This window comes from Mauremys reevesii, linkage group 2 (genome assembly GCF_016161935.1).
Source record: "Mauremys reevesii isolate NIE-2019 linkage group 2, ASM1616193v1, whole genome shotgun sequence".
NCBI lineage: Eukaryota > Metazoa > Chordata > Testudines > Geoemydidae > Mauremys > Mauremys reevesii.
The window spans coordinates 125,813,712-125,838,689 of NC_052624.1; positions in this window are offsets into that span (position 1 = coordinate 125,813,712).

The following is a 24,978-nucleotide window of genomic DNA, read 5'->3' on the forward strand; positions in this document are numbered from 1 at the left end:
TCCTTCCATCTAGTTTGAACTGAATTAACTCATGATCACTCGAACCAAGGTTGTCCCCTACAACCATTTCTTCTATGAGGTCCTCACTACTCACCAAAACCAAATCTAAAATGGCATCCCCCCTTGTTGGCTCTTCAACTACTTGATGAAGAAATCCATCAGCTATCACATCCAGAAAAATCTGAGCCCTATTACTACTACTAGCACTTGTCCTCCAGTCTATATCTGGGAAGTTAAAGTCTCCCATGATCACACAATTCCCATTAGTGTTTACTTCATTAAAAACATTAAAGAGGTCTCTATCCATCTCCAAATCAGATCCTGGCGGTCTGTAGCACACCCCAAGCACTATCTCAGGGGAGGCTCTATTAGCTTTCTTTCCCAATGTGATTTTTGCCCAGACAGACTCTGTCTTATCCATTCCATCCCTTCTTATTTCTTTACAGTTAACCTCATCATTGACATACAATGCTACTCCACCACCTTTGCCTTTATTTCTGTCTTTCCTAAACAGCACATACCTGTACTCCAGTCATGACTACTATTCCACCATGTTTCTGTTATCCCTATAATATCCGGTTTCACTTCCTGCTAGCTCTAGTTCCTCCATTTTGTTTCCTAGGTGCCTTGCATTAGTGTACAGACAGCTTAATTTTTGCCGTTTGGCTTCACTGACATTCTTTATCTGGTTAGGCACAGACATTCTACCACCAGTATCACCTATTAGACTGGTATCTACACTACCTTTCCTCCTTATGTCCATTCTTCTGCTCATGGCTGTATCCTCTCTTACTTTGTTTTCTTCCCTCTCGGTGTTAAATTCCGGCGTGGAGATTACCTGGACATCTCCCAACCATCTCCCCCAAATTCCTAGTTTAAAGCTCTCTTAATTAGTTGGGTGAACCTCCATCCTAGAAGTCTATTTCCCTCCTTACTCAGGTGAAGTCCATCCCGAGAGAACAGTCCTCTGTCCATGAATGCTTCCCAGTGGCCGTACATCCCAAAGCCCTCCTTATAGCACCACTGCCTGAGCCATCTGTTGATCGCCATAATCTTGTCACACCTTTGTTGTCCTTCTCTAGGAACCAGATAGTGGTCTGAGAAGTTACTCACCTTGTGCAGCAGTGATGGTTCTTCGAGATGTGCGTCCCTATGGGTGATCCACTGTAAGTGTGCTTGCGTCCTTGCACTGCTGATTGGAGAACTTTGGTAGCAGTGTCCATTGAGCACATGCGCTGTCTCTTGTGCTCTGCCATGAGGCTAACCAGTGTGTGTGGGCTAACCCACTTCAGTTCCTTCTGTACCACAGAGGCAATGACAAGGACTCCTAAAGTAGAGGGGAGGAGGATGGGTTTTGGAGCACCCATAGGGACACACATCTCAAAGAACCATTGTTATTGCACAAGGTGATGTCTTTTTCTTTGAGTAGTGTCCCTTTGGGTGCTCCAGTGTAGGTGACTCCCAAGCAGTATCCCCCACTAGAGGGCTGGGGCTTTTGAGTCGAGTCAGTTACAGATGACAGCACCATGGAGCTGAAGATGGCATCGGAGGTGGAGTCCACAGTAATTGCACAGTGTTTGCAAAGGTATGGACTAACACCCAGGTCACCTTTGTACAGATCTCTGAGACAGGGACATTCTTGAGGAAGGCGATAGATGAGATCAATCCTGTGGTATTCGTACACACTCCATCTGGAGGTGTCATGTTACGAAACTGATAACATTGTCTAATGCAGTTTGAGACCCACTTGGAGAATCTCTGGTCTCATATTGCTTAGGGGACGTCTTAAAAGCCTTTCTCCTGTCTAGATAAAAGGCTAGGGCTCTCCTAATTTCTAATGTGTGTAGTATAGCCTCCCTGTTATCATGGTGAGGCTTGGGATAAAAGGTCAGAAGACATATCAGCTGGTTCATGTGAAAGAGGAGGTCACCTATGGGGTGAATTTCACGTGTAGCCTGAATGTGATTTTTGTCCTGAAAGAATAGTGTGTAGGACTTATGGTGCCATCATAGCTGCTATTTTCCCTTTTCTCCTGCCCGAAGTGATCACCACCAGGAAGGCTGTTTTCATTGACAATTATGTAAGAACAGGGTTCAAAGGGAGGTCTAGTCAGAGTTTACAGCACCAGGTTAGGTCCTATGTAGGGATGGGAAGTTAGGGTTGTGGGAAAAGGTTTACTATACCCCTTAAGAATCATTTTGTAATTGGGAGTGATAGCACTGGGTATCCCTCTACTGATTGTTGAAGGCTATTATAGCTACTTAGTGGACCCTAAGTAAATTGAGAGACTGTTCTGACTCTTAAAAAATCAGGTGTGATAGACCCAGGCCAGTTGGGAACAGCAGAGTAGTCCTGTTGGTATCAAGGAACCTCCCCCCAGCCTAAGGGGAGGATCCAAAGGTCTGTGATACCAAATAAATATGGGGGCCAACTAATGAAAAAAACAGGATTGGGAGTGAGGTCATAGGGCTACATGAAGGGAACCTGATGGGGACACCGAGCAGAGAACCCCGGACAGCACCTACTGCTCCTTGAAGGCGTCAAGGGAGCCAGCAGATGCCGCCCAGAGGAACTCTGCCTGGATGCGTGAACGGATGGAGGAACGGAAATAGGCCCCACAGTCGCAGGAAATCCCGTCAGCCAACCTCCTCTCCCTGGTTTTGTAGATGGCTAGTTTGGCCAGGGCTAAGAGGAGATTGATAAGGAGATCCCGCGACTTTGTGGGGCCACGGATGGGGAGTGCATAGATGAACAGGTGAGGGGAAAAGTGCAACCAAAAATGTAAGAAGAGATTTAAGAGGAGCCAGAAAAGGGGATGCAACCTGGGGCACTCTAGATAAATGTGTGCCAGGGTTTCCTTCATGCTGCAAAATGGGCAGGTGTTTGGGAGAGGGGTAAACTGTGCCAAGTACATGCCCGTGCTCACGACCCTGTGAAGGAGCCGCCAACTGATATCCCTGGCGGGCTTTGGAATCAGGGTGGAGTACAAGCTAACCCACCGGGGCGTCTCACCCTGAGAGGTGGCAGAAAGTCCCGCCACTTTGTGTCAGGGCGGGACGCGAGGGTGAGGAAATGAAGAGTGTGGAGCACGAGCGTGTACAGATGTTTCCTTCGCGTGGTTTGGAACAGAACCAGCTGCAGGTCGTGCAGCCGGCTCACAGTGAAAGGGAGGCCGATTGGGTCCACGGGGCAGAGGCCCGATGAAAAGGTCCACAGGGCTTGTGATGGAGGGTGGGTGGGGCGTGCCCTCTCGCAGGACCCCGTCAAGGTAGGCCCGAGCAGCGGGCGGTAAAGTGGCCTTCACCTCCTGAAGTACGCACTGGGGAGTGCAAGGTCTGGAGAGCCCCATGCGCCGAGCAAGTGTCAGGGGATCCAGCCAGTCTCCCCGGTCGTAGTCCAGGAGATCTCCGACCCTGGTGACTTCTGCCAAGGCCAGCCTCTGGCGCACCGCGAGGGACTCCACCACCTGCACATGGAGCTGGGTGCTGTGTAGCAGGGGCTCCGCGAGGAGATCAGCCCCCACGGTGGCCGCCACAGTGACCTGGTCGTTGAAAACAGCTTCCAAGTCTGGAGGAGGTCTTGGTAGAAGAATGGCAGCCCAGAGAGGTCTCGTGGAAGACCTCTTGGATGGAGATAAAGGAGCTGCCAGTCGTATCGGAGCCCTCGGAAGCGGTGCAGGAAGGTGTGTGCCAGTATGCTCCACGCCGGACTACCTGCACCATACAGGAGCCTCTGCAGGGCCTGTAGGCAGAAGACATGGACCTGAGTGCGCAGGCACTTCAGGCCCTGCCCTCCCTCCTCCAGGGGCAGGTGGAGAACCCCTGCAGAGACCCAGTGCGTTCCTGGCCAAAAGAACTCCAGAATCGCCGTCTGGAGGTTGGCCAGGAAATCCAGGGCTGGGACCAGGGTGTTGAGCTGGTACCAGAGCATGGGCAGGACTACTTGATTGAGCATCAGTGCCCTCCCTCGGAGAGAGAGGCACCGGAGTAGTCCTGTCCATTTCCGGAGCCGCTCCGTCACCCTGCCCTCTAAACCGTGCCAGTTCTCCGGCAGAGACAGATGCATGGCAGAAAGGTAAACGCTGAGATAGAGCAGCGGATCCGCGCTCCACTGGATGGCCTGAAGTGCGGGTGGGAGGGAGCTCGCCTGCCACCTGTCCCTGACCACCAGGCTAGAGCTCTTGACCCAGTTGACCCGGGCAGAGGAGGCTGCCGAGTAGATGGCCTGGCAAGCCTCCACCCGCGCCAAGTCACCCGGGTCCTGGGCCACGAGGAGCACATCGTTGGCATATGCCAACAGGACCAGCCGCAGCTCCGGCTCTCGAAGCACCAACCCCGTCAGCCTCCGACGGAGGAGACAGAGGAAAGGCTCGATCGCCAGAGCATACAGCTGACCCGAGAGGGGACACCCCTGCTGCACTCCTCGCCCGAAGCTGACCGGCTCAGTCAGGGTCCAGTTGAGCCTGACCAGACACTCTGTAGAAGTGTACAGCACCTGGAGAAAACCCAGAAACCGGGGTCCAAAAAGGGCGAACAACAGACCATCCCTACACCGTAGTTCCAGGAGGTCCCGGACCAGATACCAGTTATCAAATATTGTGCGGCCCGGGATGGTGTAGGTCTGATCTGGATGGACCACGTCTGCCAGCACGGACTCTAGCCGCATTGAGATGGCCTTCGCCACAATTTTGTAGTCCATGCTGAGGAGCGAGACGGGACGCCAATTCCGTAAGTTGCGAGGACCCAAGGAGCCGAGGAAGGCGCACACCTTCTGATAAAAACGCAACCTCTCCGGGCCCGATGTTGGGGAATAAACATTGATGAGATTGACCACAAGCCCCTCCATGCGGACCCGAAGGTGCCTCGGCGACCCCCAGCACCTCGGGCTGTAGGTCGGGGAAGAACAGGGTCGCCACTCCAGCTGTGCGAACCGAGAGGTGGCTAAAGTAGACCCCGTCCCCCCACTCCAGCCACCAGCTAGCTTCAATGGCCAGATCCGTATGGGTCTCCTGCAGTAAAACCACAGAGTACCCCCACTCCCGAAGAAAGGAGAGCACCTGGCTCCTGCGGAGACCCATCCTACAGCCCTGGGTGTTTAATGTTGCAAAGATGATCGGTGCCATGAGGAGGGCTGTGGGGGATCTTCACCAGCAGACACACCCACGGCCTCCATCAGGCCGCGCAGCAATCTGTGACCTACCCCATAGGTGAGTAAAGAGTGATGGAAGGGGCGGACCCGCTGGTAGGCCGCGGTGGCCTGCTTCCCGGTCCTCTTGCCCTCCTCCATGAGGGCTCTCGCGGCCCAGAGGATCTGATGGAAATCCCCCCACTGCTGCAGCGCAAGCTGGACCTTGTTACGGGAGCCACGGACGTCCTCAAGGAACTCCCGCAGCTCCTCTCTCAGCGTATGGGGGGGCGGGCTGTCCCCCAGCGGGGCCCCTGTCACAGCCCCGTGGCCCACCGAGGTGGGCAGGCAGGGGGCAGACCCATAATGTGGCGTCCAATGGGCTGACACCACGCGGCCTGCCCCGCTCCCTGATTCAACGGGGGCGGCAGAGGGAAAACAGCAGCCTCTGGTGGGTCGGGACAGGGAAATACAAAGGCCGCTCCCTGGGGGGTATCTTGGGGGATGTGGAAGGAGTCGGCCCCAGGGGCGGCAATGGCATTACTGGAGGTGGAGGGGATAAAGACGGGGCTGGCATCTGGGACAGGGCAGGGGTCAGGAGTAGGGTCAGGGCAGGGATCAGGAACAGAATTGGGGAGGGGGGCAGAAGCTGTAGCAATGAATGAAGCCAAGTCAGTCAGTCTGTTCCGGTGGAGTGCCGTGGAGCCGCCCCCAACGGGGCTGTCCATGTCTATTTATTATAAGTGGTTACATAAATCATGCTATTATGTGCATGTGCTAACATAATCCAACTACTTTGCCCCCTCCCCTGATTGGTGCCTTATACATTGTGTACTCCCAAAGTATGCACCTGGTCAGCGCTTTATCTGTGTGCATGGGTGGCAAGTTTGTAAAAATTTTGGTGGGGCCCAGAACCCGCCCCCAACTCCGCCCCCCCAACTCCGCCCCCACCTGCCTAAGGCTCTGGGAGGGGGCTCAGCGGGGGAGGTCTGGGGTGCAGATCCTGGGCTGGGGATTAGGGTGCAGGAAGGGTGCTGGGTGCAGGCTCTGGGCTGGGGCAGGGGGTGGGTGTGCAGGAGGGGGTGAAGGGTGCAGGCTTTGGGATGGAGTTTGGGGTTGGGAAGGGGTGTGTGGGAAGGAGGAGGGAGTTTGGGGATAGGAGGGAGTGCAGGGTGAGGACTGTGGGGCTGAGGATGAGGGGTACATGATGCAGGAGGGGGCTCAGGGCTAGGGCAGAGGTTTGGAGCGTGGGGTGAGGGCTGTGGATGAGGGGTTCATGATGTGGGCATGCTCAGGGCTGGGGCAGCGGCTGAGGGGGCGGGGGGACTCAGGGCTAGGGCTGGGGCTGACGGGTTGGGGGGGGAGAGGCTCCCGGTACGGGCAGCCTGCCTTGCCAGTACTGGCGGAGGGCAGGCACTAGGACCCTGCGGCAGCAGACAGCAAATCTGCTGGGAGCCCTCCGGGCAGCAGGCAGGGGAGAGGCGCGCTGCGTTCTGTCAGGCAGGGACGCAACACAATGCGGCGGAGGGGGGGGGAACACGCGGAGGGGGGGTGGCAGGCGGGGGCTGGGACCTGCTCCAGGCAGGGTCACGGCGGCGGGGGGAGACCTGCGGTGGCCGGGGCCGATCCAGGCAGGACCGGGGGGCGGGAAGAGACCCAGCTCCAACTATTGCTGGAGCAGGGCGCCCAGCCCTGAATATTGCTGGGGCCCGGGCCCCACACAAATATATAACCTGCCGCCCATGTCTGTGTGTCTCCTGATCGGGAGTGTGGGGGTGTGGGAACCACTTCAGCCGCTTGAGAAGTGTAACATTCCTACATCCCCTCCTTTTCTGTTTTGTCGACCCGTGCCTGGTCCGCATGTTTCATGATTCTATGGGCATACATGACGGCTTGGAATGTAGGCAGGGGTTTGCGCCGACAGGGTGTAAAGCACATCCTAATATTATTAGGAATACACTGAGCAAAGCAACAAAAACCAATCAAGCAGGCGATAACAATCAAAGCATATTGCAAAACAGTTCGGACCCATCCCATGGATGGCAGCCACGCCCAGAGGTCATCCCACCATGGTGGGTTCCTGTCCTGCTGAATGTGTTGTGCCGATTCTTGGAGGTTATCTATGTGTGCATGAATCCGTTTAGAATTGTCTGTCAGATTAAAACAATGCATGCCATATACCTCCTCACATCCCACATGGCTAAGCAATAGCAGGTAATCGATTGCCGCTCAATTATCTAATATGACATTTATAAAATTAAACATCCCCGTTGCATGTGCAGCACTGCCCGGCGCCTTACATACTGGGACCAGGCAGGTGCCTAACAGGCCATGCATCTCAGGGGCCTGCTGTAAACAAAAGGAGGATTAATTGGCAATTAATTAATCACAAATCAAGCCCATATATTACAACACATACGGTTATGCAATTCGGGTTTGGCCCTAGCCTGTAACACACAAAAACAACACAACAATATGGTAAAAGAATTAGCAATCAAACAAGCAAAGATAGCAGCAGTAAAATTCTCGGGGGTAGGCTTGGCCTTGTTATTCTCCAGCGTTTGCTGAGCCTGCTGCGCCAGTCGTTTCACCTGTCCCCAGGTAACCTTTGGTGCCTTCTTTGTGGCTCGGCACACTGGAAAGGTCTCTGTTAGGGTCAGATTGAAATTGGGTATCGGATTCTTGAGGCTTTGATGCCACATCATCGTGCCACGGTCGCACATTCTTGGCAGGGACCCACAACGGACCTGTGGGAGTAAGCACAGCGGTATGCCCTCGTCCCCAGATTCTCAATGGAACGGGGCCATACCAATTAGGGTCTGGGCTCTGCCTATATTTGACAGATGGGCATGGGAGCGGGGTTTCCGTCTTAAATGTCATTCAGTGGCTGTAAAATTCTGAAAGATATTTAAAATATTTAGGGTAAACAATACTATCGCTAATTAATTTTGCTTGGCTCCCATGGTTGGCCCATCATCCCCCACTGTTTTATTTTGCTTTTTGTAGGTACTCTTTAAGTGTATGATAGATCCGTTCCACAATGGCTTGACCTGTGGAGTTATACAAAATACCAAAAACGTGGTTAATTTGCCACTGCGTGCAGAAATCTGCAAATCTGTAAAAAATGTAGGTGGGGCCATTATCGGTTTTTAATCTGTCGGGGGGGCGGCCCATTACAGCCACCGCAGCAAAAATATAAGTAATTACATATTTGGCCTATTTGCCCCATTGGGGGATGGCCCAAATGTAATGAAAGTAGGTATCAATGGTAACATGTAAATATTTCCAGGAAGAAAAAAAAAAGGGGAATAAAGCGTGACATCCATTTGCCAAATTTGATTAAATAAAAGGCCGCGGGGGTTAACACCCAGTTCGGGATAACAAAAAAAAACTTGCACAATAATTACAGGTTTAAACAATACATTGGGCCTGAATTAGGGGAATCAGAAAATGCTTCACTAAAAATTCAGCATTTTGATGAAAAAATGCATGACTATCAATGGAATCCGAAAAGAACAGAATGGGTTAACTGAAAAAAGCTAAAAAAACCCAAAACACTGACTCAGTCAAGGACACCCCTTCGCAGAAGGGAGGGCTTGGCAAACAGCCAAGAAAAGGGGGCTTGGCGAATAGCCAAAAAAGGCAGCAATGAAAGCAACAGAACTCAGCCAAACACTAACAAAATATATTAGCCAAAAAGGGAAGGGAAGGATCACCATCTGGGCCCATGAGTCCCCTTGGTGCTGCTATTTTGACATATGAGCCCAAATCTAAACATAAATTTTTTCCACATAATCACTATCTATTACCCTGGGAACTATCTAAATGCCATATTTTCCGGCATGGGAACGAGGAAGGATTAGCCCCATCGTGCCCGGGGGCAGGGATCCAAAAAATTAAATAAAAACCACCACCACCTCCCCGGGGAAAATAAGCTCCCTATCTTTAAAACAAGGAAAAATCATTAAAAAAACAATCTTTAAAACCTATTATCATAAACTAATAATCATATGGGATAAAACTGGGATTTGGGGTTCCACACTGCAGGGGTCCCATGGGTTGAATGCATGCATTAATCGCTCTGAAATCATGGAGCATTCGCCATTTACCAAATCTTTTCTTAATAACAAAAACTGGCGAATTCCAGGGGCTAGTGGATTTTTCCACATTGCCCACCTGGTATTGTTCCTCACATAAGTGACACAATGCAAAAGGCTTCTCCTGGGGCAGTGGCCACTATTCCACCCACACAGGGGTACTGGTTAGCCATACAGGGGGAAGGGCAGTAAACTCAGTCATGGATGGTAAAATGTGAACAGAATGAGTTAACTGAAAAAGGCTGAATCAATCAAAAACACCACTAACTGCTAGAACTTGGCGAACAGCCAAGAGAGAGGGGGGCATAACTACACCCAAACACAAGCGGCAAAACTTGGCCAGGCACTAACAGCACTGGCCTCAATCATAAACAGTAAAATGCAATCCAAATTTGCTTAACAAGTCTCTTCCCCACAGGGATACAGCAATATCCATAATATAGGGCTTAAGGAAAATCTCCTTTCCCCCTTCTCGCGGAGTAAGAGCAATCCATCGGGTGCTTTATTGAGCAGCCTGCAATCCGCCCACTCCCCAAATGGCTGGCACTTTGGATTAGTCCCAGGTGGACGGCCACTGCCAAGCAGAGAGGACTGTAACGTCAGCTCCAGTATCCGCCAGTCCCTCAAGGAGGATACCGATAAGCGAGTTTCCTCATTAATTCCCACTGGGCATCAGGATTATCTGCCTGCTCTCGTATAGCGGCGAACTGTCCTGCTCCATACAATTGCTCGGGAGTATAGCCCCCCCCCCAATGCCTTCTTATGGCGTTCGATTTCTTTCTGCAGCCGCTGTATTTCTTTCTTGTGATGATTAATTTCTTCTAACATGCCTCGGGTAAAGGTGGATTCCAATCCAGACTCAGTAGCCGCTCGTCTCGCCTCTCGCAGAACAGAATAGGGGAGGGCTGTAATGTCCACCTCAACCTCCCCCTCTGCGTTGCCTGGGCGATGTGTCACTGGGAAGGCAGCCAGTAGCTCCCTTATCTCTTCGGAGCTCTGTCCTCCCTCCTCCTTCCCCCCCGTATCATTGCCTGAAAAGGGGACAGCCAAAAATTTGGCCGTGAAGAGCCATCCGTACCCGGACATGCATCATGGCATTCGGGTACCGCCTCAAGCGGCTTGGGGGGCAAGATCCGAGGGTAAGGAGGGGAGGCCGAAGGCGCGGGGGTGAGAAGGATAGCCCTGGATAACGCTCCAACCCTGATTGAATCCAGAGCCTCTGTACATCGCTGCCAAAGCAGAAGCCACTGCACTGCTGCTCTAGGCTCTGCATGCAGTGTCGCCCCTATCTTTATCCAATCATCTACTGACAGTGACCCGTGATCCGGGTACCAAGGACATTGGCGATTGATTTCAATTAATAGCTTTTCTAACTGACCCAGGGAAACTGGCCTGCCAGTCTGTCGTGTGATATCTCGCAGCTTTTTCGCATGAACCTTTTGCTGAGCTGACAATTTCCCCCCCATACTCACGAAACGGGGCTATTTAGCGAGGGTCGATGCATCGGAGGCTTTTCCAGCCGGTGAGCAGGGGGTATCACGTCGGGGTCACCAGATGTAGCAATGAACGAAGCCAAGTCAGTCAGTCTGTTCCGGTGGAGTGCTGTGGAGCCGCCCCCAACGGGGCTGTCCAAGTCTATTTATTATAAGTGGTTACATAAATCATGCTATTATGCGCATGTGCTAACATAATCCAACTATTTCGCCCCCTCCCCTGATTGGTGCCTTATACATTGTGTACTCCCAAAGTATGCACCTGGTCAGCGCTTTATCTGTGTTTCTCCTGATCGGGAGTGTGGGGGTGTGGGAACCACTTCAGCCGCTTGAGAAGTGTAACATTCCTACAGAAGCAAGATCCCGAGCCCCAGTAGTTGGGCCGCTGGAAGGCGGCCCCTCTTAGTCTGGCTCAGGAATCTGGGGAGTGGGAAGGGGACCCTCAATGACGCCGGGCTCAGCCACTACGGCTGGTGAGGCAGCCACAGCATCTGGAGATGGATGGTCGTCAGTGGGGTCCCCATCCGGGAAAGAGGTCGGTTGCCCCACACCTAAGGAGGACACATTATGGGAATTGGGTCCCGGCAGCGTGGCACCGGCCATCGCCTCAGGAGGCTCAGCGGCCATCAGCGGGGTGCTACTCGCGGCTGGGCAGATGGAAGACTCCAGGGGACCCTCAGAGGCGGGAGCAGAAGCAACATTTAGGGGAAGGGAACCCGGGGAAAGGGGAACCGGGGTGAGGTCACTCAGATTGAGGCCCGCTGGCAGAGGGTCATCCTCCCCCTGGGTGACCAGGGTCAGACCCAGGGCCTCGATCTCCTCATAGATGGAGGGGAGATCACCACCCAGGGTTCTCCCCGCCAGTACCCGAAGTGACGCTCGCCTCGGTGCTCACAGGGGCTTCGGAAGGTACGGGGGCGAGAGGGGCTCCATCGGGGGCTTCCACAGGAAGGGACTCCGGAGGAGGGGCGATGTTACCTTCCGGTGCTGCCACGTTGTCCCCAGCTGGCACCAACGAATGGGAGTTGTCAGGGGGCAAAGTGGAAGACTCGGCGTCGGTTCCCCCCTTCCTGCTTTTCCGGGGTGTCATAAACCCAACAGCTCTAAGTGGGGGTGAGACCTATGACACGGGGGGTCTCCGAATCTGAAGGATGGAAAGGGGCCCGAGCCTTCCGCTTGCCCCGCTTCCCCTGCACTAAGGACCAGCCCTCCATGGCATCATCCGGGGGCTGACTAACAGGGGTCGGGTCGGAAGGCAAGGGTGATGGCTCATGGACTCGGGGAGGCAACGGTGGGGCAGCATGTAGGAGGGAGGAGTCTCCCTGGGGCGGGCCCTCTCCTGCACCCGGCAATATCTCCGCCGCACCCTCCTCCACAGGCCCCGCCAGATCGCAGACAGCGGAGGTGGGGCTCTCCCGCTCATCTGGGCGCGCTGGGGGGAGTACCCCTTGGGCCCGAGCGGGAGCAGTGGTGGACCAGGAAGGAGGAGGTGCAGCTCCGGGCGCCGGGCAGCCAGAGGTGTCGGCGATGACCCGGGCCGGTGCCGTGCTGGGACTTGGGGGTCCCGGACACTCCTCTGTGCCGGGCCAAGGGGCAGTCCCTCCGGAGGTGCCCCATCTCCCGGCAGAGGTAGCACCAGGCCTCCCCCGTAGAATAATGCACCCGGTAGCGGGCTCCCTGGTAAGGGACCAAGAAGGACCCCTGAGCACCTCTCCATCACGCACCGCCGGCGGCAGTTGAAGCTGCACTTGCCGGCGGAACGAGAGGACATGACGGAGGGCAGGGTCTTTGCAGCCCAACGGGAGAGGGCTGATGACAGAGATAAGGCGCCCCAGGGTAGAGAGGGCAGGCAGCAGGGTGGCATTGGGCAGAAAGGGAGGGACGGAAGTCAGGATTAAGCGGACCCCCAGGTCTTCCCACAGCTCCAAGGGGACGAACACACACCCCACCACCAGGCCTGTCTTTACCGCCTCCTGGGCGGCGGCCTCCGATGCTAGGAAGAAGACTACCCTTCCATACATTTTGGAGGCCGCCACGATGGCCATGGACCCCACCACCCTCGCCAGCACCCGCACATAGGTCTCCACGTGGGGCAAGGCGGGCACCAGGAGGCAACGGTCAAGGTGGGGAAGGGGCTCTGGCCGCTATAGATGGTAGTGGAAGCAGTGGTCGGAGGAGTAGTGGCAGGCAGGGGGGCCGCCACCACCTGGGCATAAGCCCTGGGGGCCGGGGGAGGCAGAGCTGGTGGAGGGAGCAGCGGGGAGGGATGCCACAGCCGGTAGCGGGGCTGCGGCAGTGGGGGCAGTCCCCGCCATGGAGGGCTTGGTCTTTTTAGCGGGCCCCTTACCCTTCTTCCCACCCCGACCTTTCCCACCGGCTGGGGGGGCTCCTCCTGAATCGGAAGGGGCGAGGGACGTGGCAGCAGCGGAGGTCTCCCCGGTACTCGCCGCCGCCGGTGCCCCAGCGGGGGTAATGGCAGATGGACCAGCAGCGGCGGTCGAGGTAGAGGCTTGGGGAATGGACACGGGTGCAAGTGGAGGAGGGGCGGTGGGAGCATCGCGAGGGGTCTCCCACGCCACGTCCCCCGCCATAACGAGAGCTGGGAGGGGGACAAACAGTGAGGGGAGGGGAAGGAGAGGAGGCAACCACCCCTCCCCGCTAGGCTGCAGGCAGGGGAGGAGGATGCCAGAAAGGGAAGGCTAAAGGGTGTGGGGAGCAATCAAGGACCCAGGGGCGGGAGGGTGGCAGGTCACCGACTCAAAGGGAAAGTCCGGCTCCTCTAGCTGCACTAGGGGATCAGGGGGGCTAACAGCATGGGGGGGTGCAGTGAACAAGGGCAAACTCAAACAGGGGAAGGGCACAAGCACATGGGAGGGGACATGGGCACACGAGGGGAGGGGCCAATCAGGGCTGGGGGATCACAGGGTGTGGTGGTGGGAAAAAGGTTGAGCTAGGAACGGGGCAGAGGGACAAGGGGCTAGCCGCAGGGCTGGAGCAGGACAATCAGGGCCACAGAGGGAAATGAGTGGGGCAGACAAATGTGGCAAAGGAGAGGGGGCCAGGCCAAGGGGGTGGGGTAGGGGGGTGCGCCCACAGGCACTTGTGCAAAAAGTCAATGCTAGCTAGCTGCTGCTGCAGGCCCAGATGATAGAAATGGGCGTGGCAAGCCAGGTGAGCAGCTCAGTCCCAGACACAGGAGATTGAGGTAGAGAGAAAACAGCCAGCGGGGGTGGTGGAGGGGGCAACGACAGTGGTGGGGGCGAAGGGGGACACGGATGGACCGGGGGCAGGCTCCATGCCACACCCATGTCCCAACAGACACAGTCCAAACCCCCACCACAAGAGCACAGTCCAAAAAATACTCAGTCCTTAAGTGCCCCCTCCACGGTGGTCTTCAGAGTCCCTATGAGGTCCTCCAGCAACAGGCGGTACTCTCCTTCTTCTCCTCCTCCTCTGGGCTCCAGCAGCTCCCCAGTAGTAAACACAGCAGCTCCAGCAACTCCAGGTGGTGGTTTGGTGGCCAGGCAGGAGGGACCCTGCTCAGAAGATGGTGGTGGTGGAGCCCTCAGCAACAAGGGCTGGAGCTGGGGTCCCTCACTCCCCTCCTCTGGGGAGCAGGCCAGCAGCCCCCCCCTCAAGAGGCCATAGGTGGAGTAACAGCAGCAACTGAGGTGTGGGGGGGAAATCTACTAGCCAGCCAGCAAGTAGATAGCAAAGAAAGGGGGTGGGTGGTGGTGTCCAGCCCAGCCAAGGGAGCAGCTGGAGCAGTAGCAGCAGCAGCAGCGAGGGCCCAGCAGGAACAGCAACAGCAGCAGCAGCCTTCTCCCTCCTACCCTCTACAGCAGAGAAGTCGAAGGGAGATCTACTGGCCACTGGAGAAAGAGGTTTCTGTTCCCTGAGTGACCAGAGCAGGGGCTGCTCCAGGCTAAGGAGAACACCTGACTCCAATTAACCTGTTAAGAGTCAGGTGAGGCAGTTAAGCACTTATCAGAGGGGTAGCCGTTAAGCACTTGACTCTAATTAAGGCCCCTCTGATGCTATAAAAGGGCTCACTCCAGTCAGGCCAGAGGAAGCCAGAGGGGAGGAAGTGTGAGGAACTGGGAGCAAGAGGCGTGCAAGAAGCTGAGGGTGAGTAGGCATACTGCTGGAGGACTGAGAAGTACAAGTGTTATCAGACATCAGGAGGAAGGTCCGGTGGTGAGGATAAAGAAGTGTTGGGAGAAGGCCACGGGGAAGTAGCCTAGCCTAGGAGTTGTAGCTGTCACGCAACTGTACCAGGAGGCACTCTAGACAGCTGCAATCGACAGGGCCCTGGGCTGGAACCTGGTGGGCCCAGGTTTCCCCCAAACCTCCCAACTCCTGATCAAACACAGGAGGAATTGACCTGGACTGTGGCTTCTACCAGAGGGGAAGGTCTCTGGGCTGTGTCCCGACCCACAGGGTGAATCTGTGAGGTGAGCAAATCTGCCAATAAGCACAGGACCCACCAAGATAGAGGAGGAACTTTGTCACAACACATAATTAAAACAGCTAATTTAACACATTAAATGGTACCAACATTCCTTATTTATTTATACCTAACACAACAGAGACAGCTGGGTCATGGATGGGTCAAATTACCATCTTGATGGACGTTCTGTCACTGGATATCATGGAAAAATCATGAAGCAGGTCCTCAAGGAATCAATTCTGAAGTACTTAGAGGAGAGGAAAGTGATCAGGAACAGTCGGCATGGATTCATCAAGGGACTGACTAACCTAATTGCCTTCTATGACAAGATAACTGGCTCTGTGGATGAGAGGAAAGCAGTGGACGTGTTATTCCTTAACTTTAGCAAAGTTTTTGATACGGTCTCCCACAGTATTCTTGCTGACAAGTTAAAGAAGTATGGGCTGGATGAATGGACTATAACAGGGATTGGCAACGTTTGACACACAGCTCGCCAGGGTAAGCCCCCTGGCGGGCCGGGTTGGTGTGTTTACCTGCTGTGTCCGCAGGTTCAGCTGATCGCGGCTCCCATTGGCTGCGGTTCGCCACTACAGGCCAATGGGGGCTGTGGGAAGCCGCGGCCATCACATCCCTCATCCCGCACCGCTTTCTGCACCCCACATTGGCCTGGAGTGGTGAACCATGGCCAGTGGGAGCTGCGATCAGCCAGTGGACTCGGCAGGTAAACAAACAGGCCCGGCCTGATCATTCCCCTCTATTCAACATTGGTGAGGCCTCATCTGGAGTACCGTGTCCAGTTTTGGGCCCCACACTACAAGAAGGATGTGGAAAAATTGGAGAGTCTAGCGGAGGGCAACAAAAATGATTAGGGGGCTGGAGCACATGACTTATGAGGAGAGGCTGAGGGAACTGGGATTGTTTAGTCTGCAAAAGAGAAGAATGAGGGGGGATTTGATAGCTGCTTTCAACTACCTGAAAGGGGGTTCCAAAGAGGATGGATCTAGACTGTTCTTAGTGGTACAAGATGACAGAACAAGAAGTAATAGTCTCAAGTTGCAGTGGGGGAGGTTTAGGTTGGATATTACGAATAACTTTTTCACTAGGAGGTAGTGAAGCACTGAAATGGGTTACCTAGGGTGGTGGTGGAATCTCCTTCCGTAGAGGTTTTTAAGGTCAGGCTTGACAAAGCCCTGGCTGGGATGATTTAGTTGGGTTTGGTCCTGCTTTGAGCAGGGGGTTGGACTAGATGACCAAACCTGATATTCTATGATTCTGTGATATGCGGCAAAGCAAGTTTCTGCGGGACAGATAGTGCAAGGGACAGTGTGTTACCATTCTGCACAAGCTGCAGAGGTGGTAGCAGTGATAGCAGCAATAAAAACAGCTGACTCTGCCAAGGATCTCACCATATGCACTGACTCTGATTGGTTCCTTTGAGCATGTATAGATTGGATGGAAACCTGGAAGGAAAGAAATATGTGCTTAGCAGATAGATGCCCAATTGCCTACTTGAGCTACCTCTTGTACGCTTGGGAGTTAGCAGAAAAGTGAGTGGGAGCAACATATCTGTTTAAGATTAGAGCTCATCGTAAAAACCAAGCAGAGGTGTCTCGCCTTAATAATGAAGTAGACAAGCTTGCTAAGCAGGCTGCCCTGCTAGATCCAGATACTCTTTGGGACCTCCCAAAGCATGTCGTCCATGCCATCCATCTGCCTGAGGTCCAGTACCACCAAGACCTTCAGCAGCTGTAACAGAATAATTCTACGGTTAAGGACCTTCTAACTAAACAACAGCACAAAAATTATCAGGTGCTTCAAGACAAATCAGGCCTTATTTTTGCTGAGAGACTAAGCAGTCAAGATCATCCAGAAAAGGAGCCATCAGTGTTAGTGATTCCAGTGTGCTTGCATTGGGAGCTTATGCAGCTAGTGCATGCACAGGGACACTATGGACCAGAGAAAGCTGTAAAGAGACTTCTTACAGTGGGATGGTGGCCATCCATCAATAAGGATGTCGAAGGATGGATAAATAATTGCCTAAGATGTGCTTCTTGCAATCCAGACCATCGGCTTTGCAAAGGACCCATCCTTCATCAACCCATCAATGGACCCTCGGAGCGTGTGTAAGTAGATTTTATAGGGCCTCTTCCGAGAAAAAGTCGGGGTAACTTTTACTGTCTGGTCTTAGTGGAGTCGTTCACTAAGTGGACCGAAGCATACACGACCAAGAACTGCACAGCTCACACTACCACCAAGGTTCTGTTGGAACAAGCCTTTAGTAGATTTGGCATCCCACAAATTACAGACTCAGATCAAGGCTCCCTCTTCACCGGAGACTTAATGAGGCAAATGGGTCTGGCACTTGATATCCAGCAGAAATTTCATATGGCTGGACACCCCCAGTCATCTGGACTTGTAGAACAGAGTAACTGGACACTTAAAAACACTCTCAGAAAGGTTATTGAGGTTTCTGGCAAAAACTGGGACACCAAGTTGCCCTTAGACCTTGTGACCATATGCTCTACAGTAAGTGCCAATGGCTACACACCACACGAGACAATCACCGGTCGACCCATGCGCACCCCAGAGTACTGGTGTCTGAGAGGAGTGGTACCTCTGGATGAGTATGCCAGGGTGAACACGGACTTGTACATAAAAAGTCTCCTAAATACCATCAGTGAAGTTCAGCAGTAGGTTGCGGTAAATTTAAAAGGTGCTGTTCATAAGATGAACAAATGGTTGAATGATAAGTTGTCATTCACAGAATTGAACATAGGAGACAGTATCTTCTGTTATTTTTCAGATAAGCAGCAATCTCTGTCTCCTAGGTGGGCCGGTCCAGCACCTATTGTTGAAAAAGCAAGTTTACTGTTTATCTTATGCAAATTAACACTGAAAAGAGGAGAATAAATAAGTGGTTTCACTGTTCTCACTTAAAACTCTGGAAAGGAAGAGATGAAGGCCATCAAGAACCACTGACCAACAATGACGATAAGCTGCCATAATTTAAAGTTTATATGCGTATGTCATGTCTCTCTTGCAGAACAAAAGATGAGTTGACTTGATACTTACCTTGACTGTAGTTGCTCTGCAGACCTTTAGCAGTGCAAACGTCCTACAAATTTTGAAAAATGTGCATTGGTTTTGCTTTTCTGGGTGGGTACAGCCAGTGTTCCCAGAGGTTAATTACACACATGATAGCTACAGGTATGTTGACCCTGCGTCAGGGGAGGTACAGATGGAGTTCATCTCAGGCACCAAGATACCTTTAGTTCTGGACAGGTGGAAATTGCCTGAAAATGTGCTAGCAGGTGTAGTGTGTATATATATGCATAAACATTAGGTTATTGCTATCTGTCCCTTAAGGAAGGACAAGGAAACAAGTGACTAATAGCAATCATCCTCAATGATAAAAAGGTGCATAACCCCATTATAGAAGAGTCTGGCCAAATCCACTTCAGTAAAAGCTGATGGGCAGGTGGGCAGGCAGATTGTACCTAGGATCTTGGATCAGCAAGTTTTTGTTGAATGCTCCCACAATCTACATGATTGGGACTCCCTCAAATGTAATTGGCTTGCAGCAAAGGCACCTTCCATTGCTGTCCCAGGATTAGCGAACATTTCCATCCTCTTTCACAATGACAACCGAAATATCACACCAGTCAAGTTTCAACTATACTTACCTGACAATAATTACCAACGGGTCATTTTAAATTATAGCAAGTGTGAAACAATGTTCAGAGATTCCAAAGATTGCTGCTAAATCAGTTTTGTTGTTTAGAAGAACAGGTTCAGAGTTTTAACACCACCTGTTATGGTGTAGTTATGGTTAAGGTTAATAGCACTCATTCTGGAACATGGACAGTGTGATAAATGAAGCAGGGTTGCAGGGAGGAGAACTCCCTTTTATGGACACCCAACCAGCCAGTAAGCTGTACAACCCCTTTTGGTAGCTGTTCTCTGCTTGCTTTACCTGTAAAGAGTTAAAAAAAGTCCCCCAGGTAAAGAAAAGGGCACCTGACCAAAAGAGCCAATGGGAAGGCTAGAACTTTTTAAAATTGGGAAGGAAGCTTCTCCTTTGTGTCTGTGATTGTTCTCCAGAGAGTGGGGAACAGAGAAAAGTCAGGGCTATGACTACGCTATAAGCAGCTTTAAACCAGGTATGAGAAATCATCAGATTGTACCTAGAATTACTTATTTGAAACCCCCCAAATATGTAAGTAAATTAGGAATGTTTCGTAAGATGCAAATAGGTTTATTTCTGTTTATTTTTTTAAGGCTTGTGGACTCCTCTGTGCTAATCCCAGATGCTTTTGTTTGCTTGTAACCTTTAAACTGAACTCCCAAGAAAGCTATTTTGCGTGCTTAATTTTTGGAATTGCTCTTTTAAAATCTAGCAAAAGCCTAAATTCCAACTGTATTTTCTTTCTTTTTGTTTTTAATAAAATTTATGTTTTTTAAGAACAGGATTGGATTTTTGGTATCCTAAGAGGTTTGTGCATATGTTGTTTAATTAGCTGGTGGCAACTGCTAATTTCCTTTGTTTTCTTTCTCAGCTCTTCCCCAGAAGGGGGGTGAAAGGGTTTGAGGGTACCCCACAGGGAGGAATTCCCTAGTGCTCCTTTCTGGGTCCAAGGGTGTTTTTGCATTTGGGTGGTGGCAGTGTTTACCAAGCCAAGGTCAGAGAAAAGCTGTAACCTCTGGAGTTTAAACAAGCCTGGAATGGCAAGTATTAATTTTTAAAATTCTTGCAGGCCCCACCTTCTGCACTCGAAGTGCCAGAGTGGGGATTCAGCCTTGACAGACAGTAAACGGTCCCTTTGAAGTGTTAACAACCTTCAAGGTACTTATAGCTCCAGAACCTCATGTAAGCTACGTGGATCCTTTTGTAGTGAATCGGGATGTCTCTAGAATCATCATGATAGAGCCCCAATTTTCACTCAAAAAGGTTATCATGCAAATTCAATTGTCCATCATTCCTCTCCACTGGCAATGTACCAGCTTTGTGACTCCACTGCTTATGGGTTGGCGGGCTTGGGTGAAAGGAGTAATGCCCATGCCTTCTCATAGCAGAACTAAACAAGACCTGATAACAAAGGTACTAGGCGGGGTTGGAGCAGGACTGGGTGTAGTTTAAAACCATGGACCAACCATTTTTAGCAGGACGTATTGGGGAATTGGGCCATGATGTGGCTGGCATCTTTGTCAGGTCCTTTCTCTTTTGCCCTTACTGAGTTAGATATCACCAAAATTGACCAAATTAAAATCCTACCTCACTGGCTTGAGGTCCAATCCAGCTTCGAGTGATTGGAGCTGTCATAAATATAAACGGAAGGGTAACAACCTTTATGTATGCAGTAATATAAAATCCCTTTTGGCCAGAGGTACAGAATCACTAACCTGTAAGAGGTTAATCAGTTCAATTAACCTAGTTGGCACTTGACCAGAAGGACCAATGGGGAAAGAAGATACTTTCAAATCAGCAGGGGCGGGGAGAGGTTTTGTTTGTGCTCTCTTTGTTCGTTTTTCCGCTCGGACAGAGAGAGGGACCAGGGCAGGAAAAAACATCTAAAAACATACCTGAAATGAGCATCTAAGATTACAAAAAGTGTAAGTAAGCAAGGAAATGTATTAGATTGCCTTTTGTTTTAGCTTGTGAATTTTCCCTCTGCTAAGAGGTAATTTTATTCCTGTTTTGTAACTGGGAAGCAGAATCAGAGGGGAATTCTCTGTGTTTTAAATCTTTTTATTACCCTGTAAAATTACCTTCCATCCTGATTTTACAGAGATGCTTCTTTTACTTTTTTCTTTATAATAAAATTCTTCTTTTAAGAACCTGATTGATTTTAGTGTCCTAAACGTAAAGGGTCTGGTCTGTACTTTTATTAAAGGCAATTGGTTGGTATATTATTCTCAAGCCTCCCCAGGAAAGGGGGTGAAAGGGCTTTGGGGGACATTTTTTGGGGGGATAAGGCTCCAAGTGGCCCCTCCCTGAATGTTTGTTTAAATCACTTGGTGGTGGCAGCAATACTGTCAAAGGACAAGGAAAGGAATTTGTGCCTTGGGGAAGTTTTTAACCTAAAATGGTAGAATATAAGCTTAAGGGGTCTTTCATGTGGGTCCGCACATCTGTATCCCAGAGTTCAGAGTGGGAAGGGAACCCTGACATGGTGGCAATGGTGGGATCATTTTGAACCAGAAGCACAGACCTCAGGACTTTAGAAAAAAAATTCTTTTGGCTGATTAAAAACCAAGGAGGTATTTTTAAGCCCCCCGCCCTTTTTTTTAAGCTGAGAGCAGCTGGCGTTTTTTTTTTTTCTTTGCCTGGAGGGAGAGTAGTTAAGTTCCTGCAACAGAATTCACAAGCTGTTTTTTTTTTCTTTCTAGCTCTCGGGTTAGGCTAGGCTATGCGCAGGGAGGCTAGGATGACGGAAAGTGAGGTCCAAAAGAAACTAGAATTAGCCAGATTGGAAACTGAGGAAAAAAAGAAGAACATGAAAGACAAATGACCTGAAAGCGCTTGGAGTTGGATGCAAAGGAGAGGAAGGAGGCAAAACGCTTGGAGGCAGAGGCAGCCAGTGAGGAGGCTGCCCATAAAAGAGCCCTAGAGTTAAAAGACAAAGAAATACAGGCCAAGATTGAGGCCCAGATTTTGGCCCAGAAGCATGAACTGGCTGTTACGGAGTTGAAAAGACAGAACCCTTCAGCAGCTGGCTCCACTTCCCCAAAAATCAACAAATGGGAGTGACTATGTCCATAGTATGATGAATCCAGTGATATTGCTGAATATTTCATCACCTTTGAAATACTGTGCACCCTCCATGTAATTCCTGAAGATCACAAGATGATCACACTGGTAGCAAAATTGACCAGAAGAGCTCTGGACATATTCAACAAGATGCCTATTGAGGCTGCTTTTGACTATGGTAAATTTAAGGATTTGGGTTTGAAACAATTTCAAATTACACCTGAAACTTACAGAGTAAAATTTAGAGCCCTTAAGAGAGGGGCTGGACTAAGTAATGTGGCTTATGTAAACCAGATGAAGGATCTGTTAGATAAATGGGTCAAAGGAAGGGGTGTAACTAGCTTTGAAGGAATGTGAGATTTGGTTGTACAGGAGCAGTTCCTGACTATGACCAATGATGATGTAAAACAGTGTTTATGGGATAAGAAAATGGACTCAGCAGAAAGTCTTGCTTCTTATACTGATCAATACAAGCAGTCCCAGACCATAAGAGAGGCGGGGCAAATTGTAACAAAGCAGGCGGAGGTAGCAGAGAGGAACAATGCTGTTGCAGTTTGGCTGGATACCAGAAGGGACACCCCAAGACAACACCATACCACCGAAGGCAGCCCAAGGCCCCACCTACACCCCCAAGGAAAACCCCAGACACCTTATCGTCTCACCACACCATTCTGCAGCAACCCACCTCATCCCAGTGACCAGTCAGCTGGGCGATGTTTTAAATGTAACGAGCTGGGGCATGTAAAGGCCAACTGCCCCAAGAACCCCAACAGATTACAGTTCATTGCACTGGTGTCACACCAAAGGTCCTCAGGCCCAGATGCCTCCCAGATACCCTCAGAGCGAAGGGAAACAGTGAGTGTGGGCAGGAAGAAGGTTATTGCATGGAGGGACACTGGAGCACAGGTCTCAGTGATCCGCCAATCCTTAGTGGACCCCAAATTCATCAACCCAGAGGCCCAAGTGACAATTCAGCCCTTCAAGTCAAACTCTTTTGATTTGCCTACAGCCAAGTTGCCTGTCCAGTACAAGAGCTGGTCAGGAATGTGGACTTTTGCAGTCTATGATGATTATCCCATTCCCATGCTGCTGGGGGAAGATTTGGCCAACCATGTGAAGCTAGCCAAGAGGGTGGGAATGATCACCCACAGCCAGACTAAGCAAGCCTTCACGCCTATCCCTGTTCCTGAGCCTTCTACAAGAGCCCCATCTGTGTTACCAGAGACCCAGACTGAGGTAGTAGAACCGGACCCCATGCCAACATCTGTGACAGCAGTAGTGGATCCAGTTGCAGAGACCCAGCCAGAGCCAGTTCCAGAACTGGAACTGGCAGAGCAACCAGCACCAGAACCATTGCCAGCACTGAATCCAGCACTTGCAACCCCGTCTGCAACTTCAACACCAGAGGGCACCACTGAGCCTGCACTGGCAGCAGCAGCTAAACCTGCGCAAGAGACTCAAACGGAGCCTGAAGAGTGGTTCACAGTCAACGGAAACAGCCCCCTCCCCTACATCGCTTCCAGAGGGAGCAAGCCCAAGTTCACCATCCAATGAGGAACTGATGTCTCCAGCATCAAGGGAACAGTTCCAGACTGAGCAGAAAGCAGATAAAAGCATCCAGGGAGCTTGGACAGCAGCACAGAGCAACCCACCGCCTCTCAGCTCTTCTAATCGATCCCAGTTTGTTGTAGAAAGAGGACTTTTATACAAGGAAGCTCTTTCTCCAGGGCACCAGGAAGACTGGCATCCTCAGAGACAGTTGGTAGTTCCAACTAAGTACCGGGTAAAGCTCTTGAGCTGAGCCCACGATCATCCTAGTGGCCATGCTGGGGTGAACAGAACCAAAGAACCCTTCCATTGGGAGGGAATGGGCAAGTGCCAGAGAGCGGAAAAGCCCCAAGACCAGGTCAAGGTCCCTCTCCAGCCACTCCCTATAATTGAGGTTCCATTTCAGTGTGTAGCTGTGGATATTCTGGGTCCTTTTCTGAAAAAGAAACCCAGAGGAAAGCAGTACATACTGACTTTCATGGATTTTGCCACCTGATGACCGTAAGCAGTAGCTCTAAGCAATACCAGGGCTAAAAGTGTGTACCAGGCCTTAGCAGACATTTTTGCCAGGGTAGGTTGGCTCTCCCCCATCCTTATTGGATTCGGGAACTAATTTCGTGGCAGGGACCATGAAAAGCTTTTGAGAAGCTCATGGGGTGAACAACTTGGTTGCCATCCCTTACCACCATCAAACAAATGGCCTGGTGGAGATGTTTAATGGAACTTTGGGGGTCATGATATGTAAATTCGTAAATGAGCACTCCAATGATTGGGACCTAGTGTTACAGCAGTTGCTCTTTGCCTACAGGGCTGTACCCCATCCCAGTTTAGGGTTATTTGAACTTGTGTATGGCTGCAAGGTTAAGGGGCCGTTACAGTTGGTGAAGCAACAATGGGAGGGGTTTATGCCTTCTGCAGGAACTAACATTCTAGACTTTGTAAACAACCTACAAAATACCCTCCAAAACTCTTTAGCCCTTGCTAGAGAAAACCTAAAATGTTCAGGAAGAGCAAAAGGCCTGGTATGATAAACATGCCAGAGAGCGTTCCTTCAAAGTAGGGGACCAGGTCATGGTCTTGAAGGTACTCCAGGCCCATAAGATGGAAGCCTCGTGGGACAGGCCATTTACAGTCCAAGAGCACCTGGGAGCTTTTAACTATCTCATAGCATCCCCCACCTCAAACCTAAAGCCTAAAGTGTACCTTGTTAGCCTTTTTATTCCAGAGAATTAAAGATTTGTCAGTTTACAGCCCAGGGAGGAGATGACGCTGAGTGGCCTGGAAGTGACAGTGGCATGGAAGAGGTGAACCTCTGAATGACCCTTGGATGTATGCAGCGACAGCAGATCAAGGAGCTGTGTATTAGCTTCATGCCAATGTTCTCAGCCACCCCAGGACGGACTGAACGGGCATACCACTCCATTGACACAGGTAATGCTCGCCCAATTAGAGCCCAACGTTACCGGGTGGCTCCTCAAGCCAAAACTGCTACAGAACAGGAGATCCAGGACAAGCTAC